At 45.2% G+C, this 14,340-nt stretch overlaps 2 non-coding genes across 2 annotated transcripts; one reads left to right on the top strand and one right to left on the bottom strand.

The window, feature by feature from the left end:
• Window positions 1-886: 886 nt before the first annotated feature.
• Window positions 887-957, top strand: Trnag-gcc (transfer RNA glycine (anticodon GCC)). The gene has a single exon. It is a non-coding gene; the product is annotated as a tRNA-Gly (tRNA).
• A 6,617-nt stretch (window positions 958-7,574) lies between these two features.
• On the bottom strand, window positions 7,575-7,645 carry Trnag-gcc (transfer RNA glycine (anticodon GCC)). The gene has a single exon. It is a non-coding gene; the product is annotated as a tRNA-Gly (tRNA).
• Between the last annotated feature and the right edge of the window lie 6,695 nt (window positions 7,646-14,340).

Here is a 14,340-nt window from a genome sequence, read left to right as displayed (position 1 = left end):
TCATCGATTTATTTTTCTAAGAGATGTTACTGATCCTTTTCTTCGTTCGGTCTGCCAATTAAGGCTAGGATCTGCGTTACCTGAGTATGTTGTGACCACAAAATATTTGCACGATGGAGTACGCGGCTATTTCAAGGAAGTTGTTTAGTCTTTTCGTTTCCTTAGTGCGAGGTTTTCACTTGATTACTTGAGTACAGTCACGAGGAAAAAGCTGTACAAAGATATTGTAGACATAACATTGCCTATACCGTTGTATCGCAGTGTGTACACCCTGGGGATCGAGCGGGACGTATTAAAAAGGGTAAGGAATATGTTTATTCCATCCGGCGTAAAAAATTTATTTTTCAAAATTCACACGGGCACACTCGAGGTTAAGACATGGATGGAGCAAAAGTAGTTGTTCGTCCCTTGGGGACCGGACTGCTTTGTTTGTAAGAAACCGGAGACAATCGAGCATGTCTTTTTGGATTGTTGGGGGGCCGTGTTCTTTTGGGACATCTTGCAAAGAACAATTAAAAATAATTCCCGCTGGATTCTCAGGGTATAAGGTTCCTATCTGTGCAAAATGAGAATGGTATTCCATATGACACCATCATGCTGTTAGGATTACACAGCATATGGCGTAATAGATTGGCCGTAAGATACAGCGATATTGATGTTAGAAGAATACCTGACTATTTTAAGGAATCAATACATCAGTTGGTAGAAATGTACAAAGTGCGAGATGCTGAACCGGAGTGGATGTACATTTTCGAAGAACTTTTGAAACTAAAAGAATACTGAAGCACCAGCGTCAGTCTAAGCCAGATTGACGTGCTTTTATCAACTGACAGAAGTGTGCATGGTTCTTTTCACATGTAAAAAGGCAATAAAGAAAAAAAAATCGGCGTCGGTGGTTCAGTGGTAGAATACTCGCCTGCCACGTGGGTGGCCCGGGTTCGATTCCCGGCCGACGCATTTCGTTTTTTTCGCGAATAGACTCTGCTTTCAAGCACAGGTTTAGGGCTCATACAGCTTTGTTGTTGCTCTAATTTTTTTTTTTCGTAAAGAGTTGACAGAGAACAGGCTGCTTGTATAAACGAGCGTCAATATTTGAGAGACTTGCGTTGTCGAACGGATGCCGAGATGTTTAAAAAAAGATACGATTTTCACTAAGCAAGAGGTTTAGTAACTGTGGCGTTTGATATAAAATATCGAAGCCAAATTATTGTTTGTGGCTGTCAGCATGCGATCAGAATTGCATTCCCAAACATTTGTCCCTATCAAGATTCCACGAACGCAATACATAGCAATGCAATCGACATCACCGGATAATTCCCGCGTGTGTTACAGAAGCCATAAAAATTCTAATTATACATGTTTAATATCAATCATCACTATCGGGATTATGATTATACGTGCTCGGAAGAAATCAATTGAACAAATTGGTAGCGGTTTAGTATGAAATGAAATCAAAGCCTTTGGTGGCGTTGCTAACTTGGTGTTGAAGATTTGAAAGTTTTTTTCACTAAGGTAAGTGTGAAGTGTAGGGCTCTAGCAGCCGAAAAGCGTCTCTAAGTTATTCTGGGTTATCTTGGTTTCATTTGTAAGTTGTTTGTTAGTTTCGCAACCCTTTCGGGAGCAACGGCACAAGCGATGAGGCGCGCCGTAGTGGAGGGCTCCGGATTAATTTTGACCACCTGGGGATATTTAACGTGCGCCGAAATTTCGTACACACGGGCGCTTTTGCTTTTCGCCTCCATCAGAAAAGCGGCCGCCGTGGCCGGGAATCGAACCTGCGTCCTTGGGCTCAGCAGCACAAAGCCTTAGCCATTGAGCCACCACGGCGGGTTATACTCTGACCTCCTCACCATACTGTCGCCTTAAAGGGACACTGAAGACAAATAGCAAGTTGGACACAGACGAAACTTCACTTAAATGCGCTGAATCAGAAGACCCGGTTAGACGCACACATTTTACTCAGCTATAGACAATCTAGAAATGGTTCCGAGCGAACACATCGTCACTGCATGCACTTTGAGGCCGAAGCGCGAAATTAACAGGTGATCGATTGCTTTTTGCAACCCCCGGTTGCCAATTTGCCACGAAAGCGACTCGATCGCCGACCTCCAGCACTTGCTGTGGTCCTGCCTCGCCTTGCGTCCGACGAGACTGCGGCACCTTGCGGCGACGGGCCTCCGCGTAGACAACACATCGGCAAACGCCGCAAGGATACATGCGCGCCATCATGGTTCACGCCTATACTTCATTCGCTAAGCTAACATTTTCATGTTCATCTAGTGACCTTTAGTTATCAACTCATACCCCTTTATGTATGCCTTGTGGCAAAATAAACGCTCATTAAAAATGTCTCCAATTCACGCTGTGAAGGTGGTTGGAAAGCAAAGATTTAAACGACACCCACAACAATTGCCCAAACGACGTCACTTCATTTCACACACGTGGCTCAACGAAGAGTGAAACATGAAATTCTGCCAGCCGTTACCTGGAATTCGCTGGAGGGAACGGCGTCCCGAACGCAGCAGCATGGAGCGCGGCCGGGCTAGAGCGGCGGACGACGCCGCTGTAGCCCGGCCGTGCGTCGGCAGAAAGAAAGCGGAAAGGAGCGTGTTTCGAAGGGTGCGACAGCGAAACCTAGCCATCCGGATGTGAAAGCTGGGGGTACACAACCGCGCGACACAAGCGCAGAAACCAAAACAATTTTGCATGTGAGCTTAGTGATTCCCATTTAACCGATTTAAGCTAGTTAGTTTAGTAAGTTTGAGAATTGCGAGAAATCTGAGGGAACTTTTATAATCGTTTTTATCAGATCCAGTTGCTGCTTTCCCATTTTGTAATACCTTTAAAAACACAACCGAATTGGTATTCATCAATTAAGAAAACGGAGTCCCATTCGTGGCAAGCAGTGCGCAAAAGGTAGTGTTTCTCTAGCGGCCAGATGCCTGTATGTGGTCTCTACATTTGGTTTTCCCGCCGCGCAAACCAAACCTTAACGTATCTTTGCCGTACGCTCACTTATTTCCGTCGGGTCCGGGTTACCCAGGAGGTGCTGTCGGACAAGTTAATAAGCTGAGCGAGGGAAGCGCGCAATAGACGCGAAGCACGCCAGGCCAAAAACAACCGTCGCTAAAGCAGACGACAATGCCGCTCCTCCAATGCGACCGCCAGTGCGAGCAGGCAGCTGCGCGCCGGGAACGCTGGATAATAGCGTCCCATCGCCGCGCCATCTAGGCTGTGCTCCGTGAGTGAAAAGCGCCTTCCCCATTCCAGCCGCGTTTGAGTTTTTTTTTTTTTTTTTGTCCCGCACGCCACGGAAGAACCATTGGTAGGTAGAGTTAAAAATTGCCTCCGGTTCGTCGTAAGGCTCGCTTCTTGGGATTTCAGGGGCGAATAAGTCACTCCACTCCGGCGCAAGCCGAGAAGGTTTTTACAAAAAATCGTGCACACACTACATAACTGGTGCAGGGTTGAATCGTGGCTATTGATATTTCCAACATAGCAAACACAATCCACCGGCAGGATAACGCCGTCGAATTTCATCGCTAATCGAACGCGACCACAAACACACTTTGGCTGCCGGCCTGGGTGCAAAACTTCGTTGGGGCACACGGCCCTATGTGAGGGAGCGAACACGTTGTTCAGATGCCAATTACCGTCCACAGAAGATTGGAACAGCGGAAGTCCGACGCTCTACTTGCGGCCATGATGTATACCGGGAGAGAACAAACATGTGACATGTGACGACGCCGAACCTGCAATAACCATTGTAACCACCGCTGGCGCCGTGGCTTGGCAGCTCGAGAATGTCGACACGGCCTTAATTATACCTGCACATTTAAAATTGTGTATGACTTAAGAAAGTTAACGCGGAAACAAATATTGTACGCGTTTATTTGAGAGCTTGTGTGGGGTTCTCGTTTTGTTGTTCGTCAGGTAACTCGGCCCATCCGTTCAGTCACCGTTTACGTCATCGCTGCTGAGCGAGTGATAGGTTCATTTTTTCACTATTTGCGCAATTATTTTCGAGGTACTGCCCCAGAAACAGCTATATTCGTTTTCTGCGGATGCCGTTCCTTGAATTTAGACCAACTTCAATTTTGTCTTGAGTGACCCTTGAGTGCATTCGGCGTAGTAGCCACGCTGTCAATTGCCACATGCGGCAGCCGCGTCTGGCTCCGAAGTAGTTCCGGTACTGAATAATGGGCAACGGTGGAGTAATAAACGGTTGCAGACGATGCACTTGGAGCATTCCAAGCAACAACACTGGCGGGAGTAACCTAGCAAAGCTTTCCTTGGTTACACAGCGTTGACACGATAATAGGAGAAGTAATAAAGATCCCTCTTGTAATTCCTCGTTGCACTTGAGCTATAAATACTTGATCTACTTAAATTTGAGCTATAACTTTCCCGGAATGCCCCCCCCCCCAAAAAAAAACAAAAAAAAAACAAAAAAGAAACGCTACAACTCCTCGAAATTCGCCCGAAAAATTGGTCGAGCTTGTTGACTTAGACTTCCTAAGGCTGTATTGTTGACAAGGTACTAAAAATGATCGTTTATGCGATGTAAAGAAGGCGGGTGCACTGTAAACATTGGCTCACAGGTGTTAACCGACGTTGTCGCGTGTACTTTAGACAGTCAATCACGTCGCCGAAAAAAAAACAACAATTAAGGGAGAACTCATCTCTGAAGGCTGTAAATCCTGCATCCACATTCACAATCGCTTTTTCAGCGGTTTAAATTGTTAGGGAAAATTAGTGATATTATGTTTTGGTATTTGCATAAATATGTTAGGGAAAATTAGTGGTATTATGTTTTGGTATTTGCATAAGTAATATTCGGCAGTAAAAATCCCTTCAATATCACATTGATTGATTGTAGGGTTTAACTCGCCGACGCAACGCAGGCGATGAGACGCGCCGTAGTGGAGGGCTCCGGATTAATTTTGACCACCTGGGGATGTTTGACGTGCGCCGAAAGCTCGCACACGCGGGAGTTTTAAATGCAGAGCATTTCTTTAACCCACGATGTCACCCGTTCTAGTTGTCCATCGTCGTCCGCACCCCTCTCCCTACACTATATAAAAAAAAATAATACTTACCTGCGCCAGGTTTCGATCTCACGACCCTGCGGGCGGAACGCAAGGTACATGGTGCTCTACCCACTGCGCCACAAAGCCGACACAGAATGGAAGGCTACGAACGCGCCTTATATCCTTGACTCATTCAAACTACCTCAAGAATCTGCTGATACAACGCATTCACTACCTGTGGCTGGAACGCGAGGTACATGGTGCTCTTCCCACTGCGCCACAATAATCACACCCACCTGCTAATAAATGATGTCACGTGACCACGTAATTACGTCTCCTCATTTACGTCTCCTCAATTACGTCTCCTCAAAAAAAAGATGATTGCTTATTCGCTAATTGTTCTTTTTTTAAAAAAAGAACAATTAGCGAATAAGCAATCATCTTTTTTTTTAAATAAAAAAAGAACTTTCAGGTTTAAAAACAGTGGACTTTGTTTTAATGCTGTCATGCCATACATCTCCATTTATCAGTCAAGAATAGGGACGCCACCAATTAGCCACCAATTAGTGGCACACAGTCATACAGCTGGCATCAGTGCCAGGTTTGTCAAAGCCACAAAGTTATTTTATTTACATCTCGCTCCAGTTCCAGATTTTAACTTTTTAAATCTCGTATAGGTTTCAAGTCTTGTTTCCCCCCCCCCCCAAATTAAAAGCCAATCCAGCGTCCCAGGTGACACCATCTGTAAGGTATCCGGGTGGTGAACGTCTGGGTTTTTTATTACATTATGACATTCATTTCTCTCATTGGCCTGATGTCTTGATTTTTGTAACAAGATCGGATAATTCAGGCAAAAAGAGCGGTTTTTTAACGGCACAACTTTCGAAAAATTATGCCAAGAATGGCTTCACTGCATAGCTATGGCGAATGGAGGGAAAATTACAGGTGAGTCCTACGAGAACAGTTCGACGAGTGCGACGGCTTTATGTAATTACTAAACTAAAAGCTCGGTAATTCGAACTTGAAGATCATAAAGTTGTTCGAATTAAGCGGAGTTCGAATTAGCGGGCGGTCGCTAGAAGGAATGGACATCGCGCCACATTACGCTGGCAGAACACAAAGAACCCACCTCTGGACTTCTTATCGCGAATTAGGCGCTACTACACGATTGTGGGTTTAGACGAACGACCGTGGCACAAAGAAAACTGGAACACTGGGGCGGCGGCACGGCGCCCGCTGTGGAAGCGAAAGCTGCGAAACAAGCTGTTGCAGCAGCGTAGAGAGCGCGCTATGCTGTTCTTTCTTGTGTCGTTGTTTTGCATCTCTAGTTATTTTGGTTTGATCAGGATTTGAAACACATTGTAATCACTCTGGGCCGACTTCTTCGGCGAGGACCGATGGAAACCAGGGGATCCCAGTTCGAATTAACCATTCTGGATACCGACGCGTTCGAATTATCAGGAACTTTGCCCCATGGAAATATACAGGGCTGTGCAGGGACCATGGCGTCGGTTCGAATTACCCGAAAGTTCGAATTAACCGACTTCGAATTAACGAGCTTTCGCTGTATTGCAAATACAACTGCCATAAGGGTTTACTAGTCTCGTTTGATAAAACAAGCTTCCACGGTATGACTAGTATGAGTTAATTTTGACGAGCTTAAATTCCCTATTAGGTGTCCTTGGTCGATGCGAATGAGTAACGGGAATGCACGAACAAGTAGGATAACGTAAAACGCGGCAACGTCCGCAACTACCAAAACGACCGAACGGTGAGACATAGCCACCAACACCACCGCCGTAGGTCACGTTGTCGTCAGCACCCCGCCGCCAATGTGGCTCACGCCGACACCGGAAACACGCTGTAGTTTCTTTTCATTTCTTTTCCCGATTAAACGCGTACCTTGCAGAGTTAACCGGATGTGTGGGGTTTAGACCAGCCGGATGTAATTTTCGGTGGCGCTCGAGCGCGTTGCGCGAGCCAGTATCTTAACATGGTGTTTTTGCACTCTCTTTCCTGGCCTCTCTGTGACGCCATTCTGAATACCTTTTTTTCTTTATTTTGCCAAAAACCAGTCTAATGTGTATTTTTATTACCAGAACGTTATAATGTTTCTTTTTTCACTTTTGTTGTGCCTAAAATGTGCCCTAGACTTGGCTTGCGCTGTGTAGAGTCGACAAGTACAAGCCTGCCACCTGTGCTAGAAGCTTGTAAAGGCTTTTTGTATTTCGAAAGGTCTATGTATGACTAGTGGTCAGGCTGGCTATGGCAGAAATGATTTTTTTTTTATCAGGAGCTGAAAACAGCTGGAAGTGATGGGAGCGTTGCCAAAAAGCCAAGACCAAGAAACATGAGCTTAGAAGCGTACCAGTAGGTTCTTATGCGAACATTGATGGCGTAGAACTACCACAGACAAAGAATTAAGCGCTTCACCGCCTTTTGTTAGGTTAGTGGGAGTGGTGTTTGCGGCAAAAAATGTGGAAACGCGAAAAACGTGGCGGAGTTCGCGATATTTCGCATATTACAAGCCAGAAACAAAAAAACTGCGTCGGCCGGGAATCGAACCCGGGCCACCCGCGTGGCAGGCGAGTATTCTACCACTGAACCACCGACGCCGCTGACTTCGAGGAGATCGCATCTCCATGCAGCAGTTTCGTAACGTGTGGCCGTATACTAGGTCACTGCTATTCTCGTCAGCGACTTGGCGGTGCTGATCCCGCAAGCTAAAAGGTTTTTGCTTTACGGGCGAAAACAGACCATCCCCCAGTATTACACGTGTTAATGTACTTTTCCCCGAAATCTTCCAACAAAACATATTTTTGCTACCACATAGGGTCCTGTCCCGCACGAAATTTCTGCTTGGAAGATAAATAGCGGCGTGCAGAAAAGCCCGAGCAACATCTCCAATTAAAGTCACAAATACCACTCTGCTGGCCCTGTCGGCCATAAAATGTTATTCCTAGTTCAATGGCACAGCGCTAATATCAGCCTCTGAGCTGGCTGGATTTGTCAATATAAACCAGCGGAATGTAGTTACTGGCGACGCTCGAGCCCATGGAGTGAGACCTCCAGCGTTTTTTTTTTATTAATTGATTCTTATTTTTTTACATCAACGCTGCTGAGGATTTGACGGTGCATGTCGGGACAGAATTTTCCATCCCTTGCTTACGGGTCAGCCTACAAAATTTAATACTAAACAAACAACAAAAAAGCAACGACACACAATACTTAGAATTGTCGGGACAGAATTTCCAGTCCCTTGCTTACGGGTCAGCCTACAAAATTTAATGCTACACAAACAACAAAAAAGCGACGACACACAATGCTTAGAATTGTCAGGACAGATGGAAAGGTTTCATTTCCTCGCGCCGGGCCCCAACAAATGCCTAACTTGCGTTTTAATTAAATGGGCGGCAGTTTTATGCGGAGTCAAGGAGAAATCCCGTCTGTCTGTAACATATATGACACTTTCACGGCATCTAAACACACTGTTAGTATTATGTGTTCGGGCTTCATACTTTTAAGTCAGACTCCTTACATTGCCCCTAAAAAAATGTCTTCCCACCAATTATTCTGTGCATAGTTATGAAATCAACTTTCAAGGCGCTTAGTGTATTACGGCTACATGCGGTGTTGTTTGAGGCAGTTCATTAAAGGTCATTGGGCTATCATTGATATCAGACATCTTATGTTGCCCATAAACATATTTCCCCAGCAATGCTTTTCCGCGTAGTGGCTCGGTGTTTAGCGCTGTATAGGAGGCTGTGGATTTATGGAGGCATTATTGTGAGTCCCTAAAACCTTCATGGTATTGTACAACGCTTCTCATAATACCGCCGAAAAATGTTGTCTCAGCAAAACATCCGTGTATGGCAGATAAGCAGATTTTTAAAATTTAAGCTTAGGGATTGTCCCGGGCGCCTTCAGAGCGGCCTCTGTCAGAGATGTGACATCTTAATACGCAGTCAAAAGGTCCTCCCTTTCTCTCATCTGTCATAACCTGTCGTAGGACATCTCCTTCATTGTGAACCCCGCCGATCTCTTTGACTGGGACAAGATAAACCTATTATCAAGCTAGTGTGAAAAAAAGAACTAAAAAGTCCGGGCCATCTTCACTAACCTGAAATCTTGGGAGCGGCGAAGCATGCAGCCTATAAGTGTATGGTGCGGTTTCGATGATGCGGTTTAGATGTATGATGAGGTTTCGAAATTATGATAAAGTGTATAATGCTGTTCTGATTTTGAGCACTCGGTATCTTAGGCCTTGGCGCTTTTGCCCACGGAGATTAAACTGTTGGAACGTGGAGGTATACAGCTTTGCTGTAAACGTCTCGTGTCTTTGAAGCACGAAGCGTTCTAGCGCGAGGCGTTGGAAAACGAGTGTCCGAGTGTTTTAGTACCTTTACTGCATGAGATGTCTGCTCCCGAGCCCCTAAGGTGATTCGCCCTTAAGGAGGTAGAGTGTAGGGCCTTAAAGTTTTATACATCTCATGCCTTTACCGAAAAAGGTTGTCTCCGCAAAGCATTTGGAAGTAGTGGTGAAGCCGAACTTTAAAACGCTAGGTTTATATAGTTTTAGTTCAGGCTACGTGAGGCTTTTGTGGATGTTCTTAAAAGACCCCAAATCCTTCCTACTTTACTTTGGTGTTTTTATCACTTCTATGACGTCTCAAAATGCCGTCTTACCAATGCATGTTTGTTGTAGCAAAACTGACCTTAGAGAGGCTCGGTGTTTAGCACAGCGGATTATGGATATTTTGGGCAGTTCGAATTGTATTTATTATTTCTTATTAAAGCCACTATTCGTCGTAATACGCCAGATGTGAGTACAGAAACAACGCAGCGGGATTCTAGGATTTCTCTCATGGGAGCAAAGGATCAAGTCATCCCTCATTTTTCATGGGTTATTCGCAACCTGGTTTGTTACGCTCGCGGCTTTAAAATTTGCTCACTAAATATTGTATATGCTCGCTTGTAAGAAACTAATCCCAATTCAATATTATAATCATTTCTTTCGCTTACTTGTTAGTACCTGCGTGAACGTGGTGGGTGTAGCAAGCGTTATAGGGACTTGTAAAGCGTATTGCTCTCCGATTCGTTTGTAATCTCGATGTTACAAAGTAGCGATCTACTGGGTTTTTCCTCACAATGCCTGGGAGAAATTTATTTATTTTATTTATTTTCAATACTGCCAGTCTCATACGAGACCAAAGCATAAAAGCATCAGTTCTTGCATACACAACACACGGTTTTCAGTTTCACATTTGTACAGCGGCATATTTGTCAGACAATGTCTAAGAGGACACAGGCTGGAGGCAGAAATGCCTTAAGGGGACTCGAGGCCTTTACAAAATTCAATAGGTACATTTTGAAAAAATGGCGTTGATTACATACGAACACTGAACAGTCGGTGCATACTTAAATATGGCATACAAGACAGTTCTACTTATCAAGTAGACAATACGACACTAGTTGTACGCAAACACAAGAGCACTGGCAACAATACACCACAAAAAACATACACTTTGGTAACGTAGAACCAGTTATTGCAACCAGAAAAATAAATTAGTTTACGCGCAATTGTACGGGAACATTTATACAACAAATATAACCGCTAGAAAACAATACGGCTCACCAAAAGAGAAAAAGATAACTAAAAAATTATTTACCGAACATGTCCTCCATTTTTTAGGTGACCTCTGACATTGATTGGATACTGGTAATCGAGGAATCTAAACTATTCCATTCTCTTATTGACAGGGGAAAGAATGAATGCTTGAAGCAATCGCTGCTAAAGGTGTATTCGGTAATGGTGTACGCATGTTTGTGTCTTAGGTCTCTGGATTCTGCTAGGGAGATGTATTTTGATGCATCGATGCGGCTGCGGTTATGAAGCAAGTTGTGTATAAATTTTAATCGTGCCAGTTTTGCCCTTGTCGCTAGCGTGGGAAGACCACAAGATTCTAAAAGGTTAGTGGGCGAGTCGGTGCGTTTATACTTAATTGTTGTAGATAAACCTTACGGCCTTCTTTTGTACCCGTTCTGACCTTGCAATATGAGTGGCATATTGAGGAAACCAAACCGTGTTGGCGTACTCTAAAATTGGACGGATGAATGTTGTGTAGGTTAAGAGCCTAGTTTGTGTCGGTGTAAGTGGTAGCCGCCTTCTTAAGAAAAACAGCTTGCGCAGAGCTGCAGCGGTGACGTTGTTTATGTGCGCTTCCCATCTCAGATAGGAAGTTAATGTGACACCGAGATATTTCTGCTGCGTAACTCTTTGTAAAGGTGTGTTGTTTATTGTGTAAGTAAACACAGAGGGAAACTTCTTTCTGGTCACCGTCATACAGACTGTTGTTGTTACGTTTATCGACATTTGCCATTCTTCACACCAGTGAGCAATCTTTTCCAATTAACTATTTAGTGCCTTGTGGTCATCGCTGTCTCTAATTTCCCTGTAAATAATGCAGAAATGTCTATCATGGTGTTCTGCAGAGGAATCAATGCGGTATGCTTTAAATCGCAATCATCATTATGTATTCTCATTGCAGCTGTCGATTTGATAAGGCACTAATTCAAGTGTACTCTGCCGCACTTCCGATAAACGCTATCTGTCTTTCCTTCGCGTCCGGAAGGGCTAAGAAAGCTATAGTTACCGCCAGCACGGGGCGACACTGCGTGATTTTCTCGTCGCAGCAGACGTGCCTTCCGTTTCTGCTTTGCTTTTGTGGCTTTATTTTTAGAGTGGCCGTCGAATGCGTTCATTGCTGCAACTGGAGGAAAGCCAGCCAATAGCCACTTCATCGCTGTCGTAATGACATAATTCTAGCTATCGAAGAACGCCAAGACCCGGAAAGAGAAAAAAGCTTTTGAGCAAGTTTGAAAGTTATCTGATGGGCATAGAACAGTAATTTTTAGCTGCGGTACTTTGCGACCCCCTAATCTATGTACTGGATGTGTTTGTTGACTACATTCTGCAAGCATTTAAGATTTCTAAAGCAGTTGAAAGGAGGGTCCCTTTAAATCGTTTGTTCAGCAGAAACGCTTCTCTTTTACCCTGGTGCAGAGGCTCCCGCCGAATGTCTGGAGCCCGTCCTTTCTTCCCAGTGCACGGACGAAGATCTCGTTTTCCGCGAGCACTCGTTCTTCTTTGAGGAGGGCAACTGCACCAGGTACACGGGAGGCAAGTGCCTCTACGGCCCCAATCGGTTCACCACGGCGGAGCAATGCCAGCAGGCCTGCCTCGTAACAAGTAAGGCCCTACAAGCTTCGCTCTCCTTAGCCCCTTATTGTCATTATCATCAGCCTGTTTGTGCACAGCAGGACAAACGGCTGTTTTCCGAACGTTTCAATCTTGAATCGTCGGAGCCCGCTATTTGAGAGCCATTTTCCTTCGTTGGGCTTCGTGTTTTTTTTTTTTTTTTTGACTCCCGACAATAAGAACTGCCGGGGATCCACGTGTATACTTGAAGTGCGAGGCTTTGGAAAACGAAGGTTTCGTTTTTCGTGCCATTAGCAAGCGGTCGCCACCGAAGTCGCAAGCCGTTGAAAACTTGATTTGGACCTTCACTTATGCGTCTCACCACTTGGATAGAAATCTTGAGTAGATTAATTAGTTATCGAGATGGGCCATTTTTAAAGTCAGTACAGTACATTTTCCGTTCAAAACAAAGGCACTGCTATACAAGACTTACATGCACCCTATACTCGAAATACTCGAATACGGGTACACAGTCTGGGACCCTTGGGTGGTTACAGATATAGAGCGGATAGAAAGGATACAAAATTCGTCTGTTCTTTTTGTTTGCAGTTAATATACTAGGAGTTTCAGTGTGTCCCTGCGAAAAAATTCTCTGGAATGGCAATCTTTGCATGACCGCAGAATAAGGCTCCAACTAAAGCTTTTTCACGGCATATTTCACTCATAAACTGGAATACAGCACGACAATTACTTACAAAATCCACCCTACACCCTTTTCAGAAGTGATCATTCCCTTAAAGTACAAGAAATATTATGCAGAACAAATCTGTTTAAAATGTCCTTTTTGCGAGGTCCATGCAGGACTGAAATAACATAACTCAGCGGTAGGTGTCTTTTACGTCGAGTGAAACTTTCGCCGCATGCCTGCAGATGAGGTGATTCATTTCAATTTTGCAAGCTGTCTTTTTTCGCCGTTGTACAACAGTTTGCGTTACTTCGGTTGTTACTCTTTAATTTTGTTTTTTACAAAGCTGTACTTAGTGTTTGTTATTGAATGTTTTCATCTCACTGTAATTCCAACATTGGCGCTTTGGGTATCATGATAAATGAATAAATAAATAAAACAAAGTAAACGTGTCTGCGTTTATGCGTGTGTCTTTCTCAGGGATGATAGCCGTCCACACTCAAGAGAACAGAATCTGCCGGTTCCCTTCACCCCAATTCTTGGTCGCCTCCATGTCGTGTGCTTAACAGCTTCGCTGGTCATCCACCTTCACAGTGCGGAATGGCTCATGATCTCTGTCCTCCCAGTCCTTTCACAAGGCCATTCATCGCGCCGCAATGACCTTGAGCCACCGGAGCTCAGGTGTCACAGGTGTGACGTCACGCAACGTGATCCGCTGCGGAGGGAGGTCGCAGATGCGCTCGCTTAGAGCCTCCCGCTGCGGTACCACGTGACGTGACGATGTGAGGGCTTAACCACTGCTTCACCGATGCTTTGTCGCTCAATCTCGCCATGGGCGGCACGCCGGCGTGTGTGTGCGTCAGCGCAAGTGAGACTGAATCCAATTATTAAGCAGCCTACCGTTCAAACATGGTTGGCATGGTGTTTGCAAAACCAATCCGAACAGACCAGGCTCGTTATAATTAGGTTTACAGGTGTAAGCCAGCTAGACCAGACTAGATCTGTTTAAACCAGAGCGTTTTTTCCCGCGGTTTTACTTTTTTTTAAGAACTTCCTCGCTGGGTCGTACTGGCTCCCTTTCTTGACCGCAGGCGATCCTTCCTGCCGTGTTCCACGTTTCCTCGGGGCGTGCCGGTCCAGCCAGAAGCGCTTCGGCTTCCACTACGACCATTCGCTGTCCGCTTGCATACCCTGGCGAACGGCCTGTCTGGCCGGGCCCAACCGCCACGAGTCACTCGCCGCCTGCGCTGACACCTGCGAGAAAAACTTCTTCAAGAGGCTCGCCGGCGCATTCTAGGCGGAACCACCACTCGGCACTGGTGGCCGCTGAAAAGGAGGGCAATCGAAGAATACTTCGACGAGACTAAATCTAGCGCGCTTTCACCCGCCGTTTTCTCAATATAACTTAATTTGACTTAGCGAATGAC

This window comes from Haemaphysalis longicornis, unplaced genomic scaffold (genome assembly GCF_048455015.1).
Source record: "Haemaphysalis longicornis isolate Haplotype H1 unplaced genomic scaffold, Haemaphysalis longicornis Haplotype H1 scaffold_3, whole genome shotgun sequence".
In the NCBI taxonomy this organism is placed as follows: Eukaryota; Metazoa; Arthropoda; class Arachnida; order Ixodida; family Ixodidae; genus Haemaphysalis; species Haemaphysalis longicornis.
Note: the sequence above shows the minus strand (reverse complement) of the source record. Positions and strands in the feature narration are given on the sequence as shown.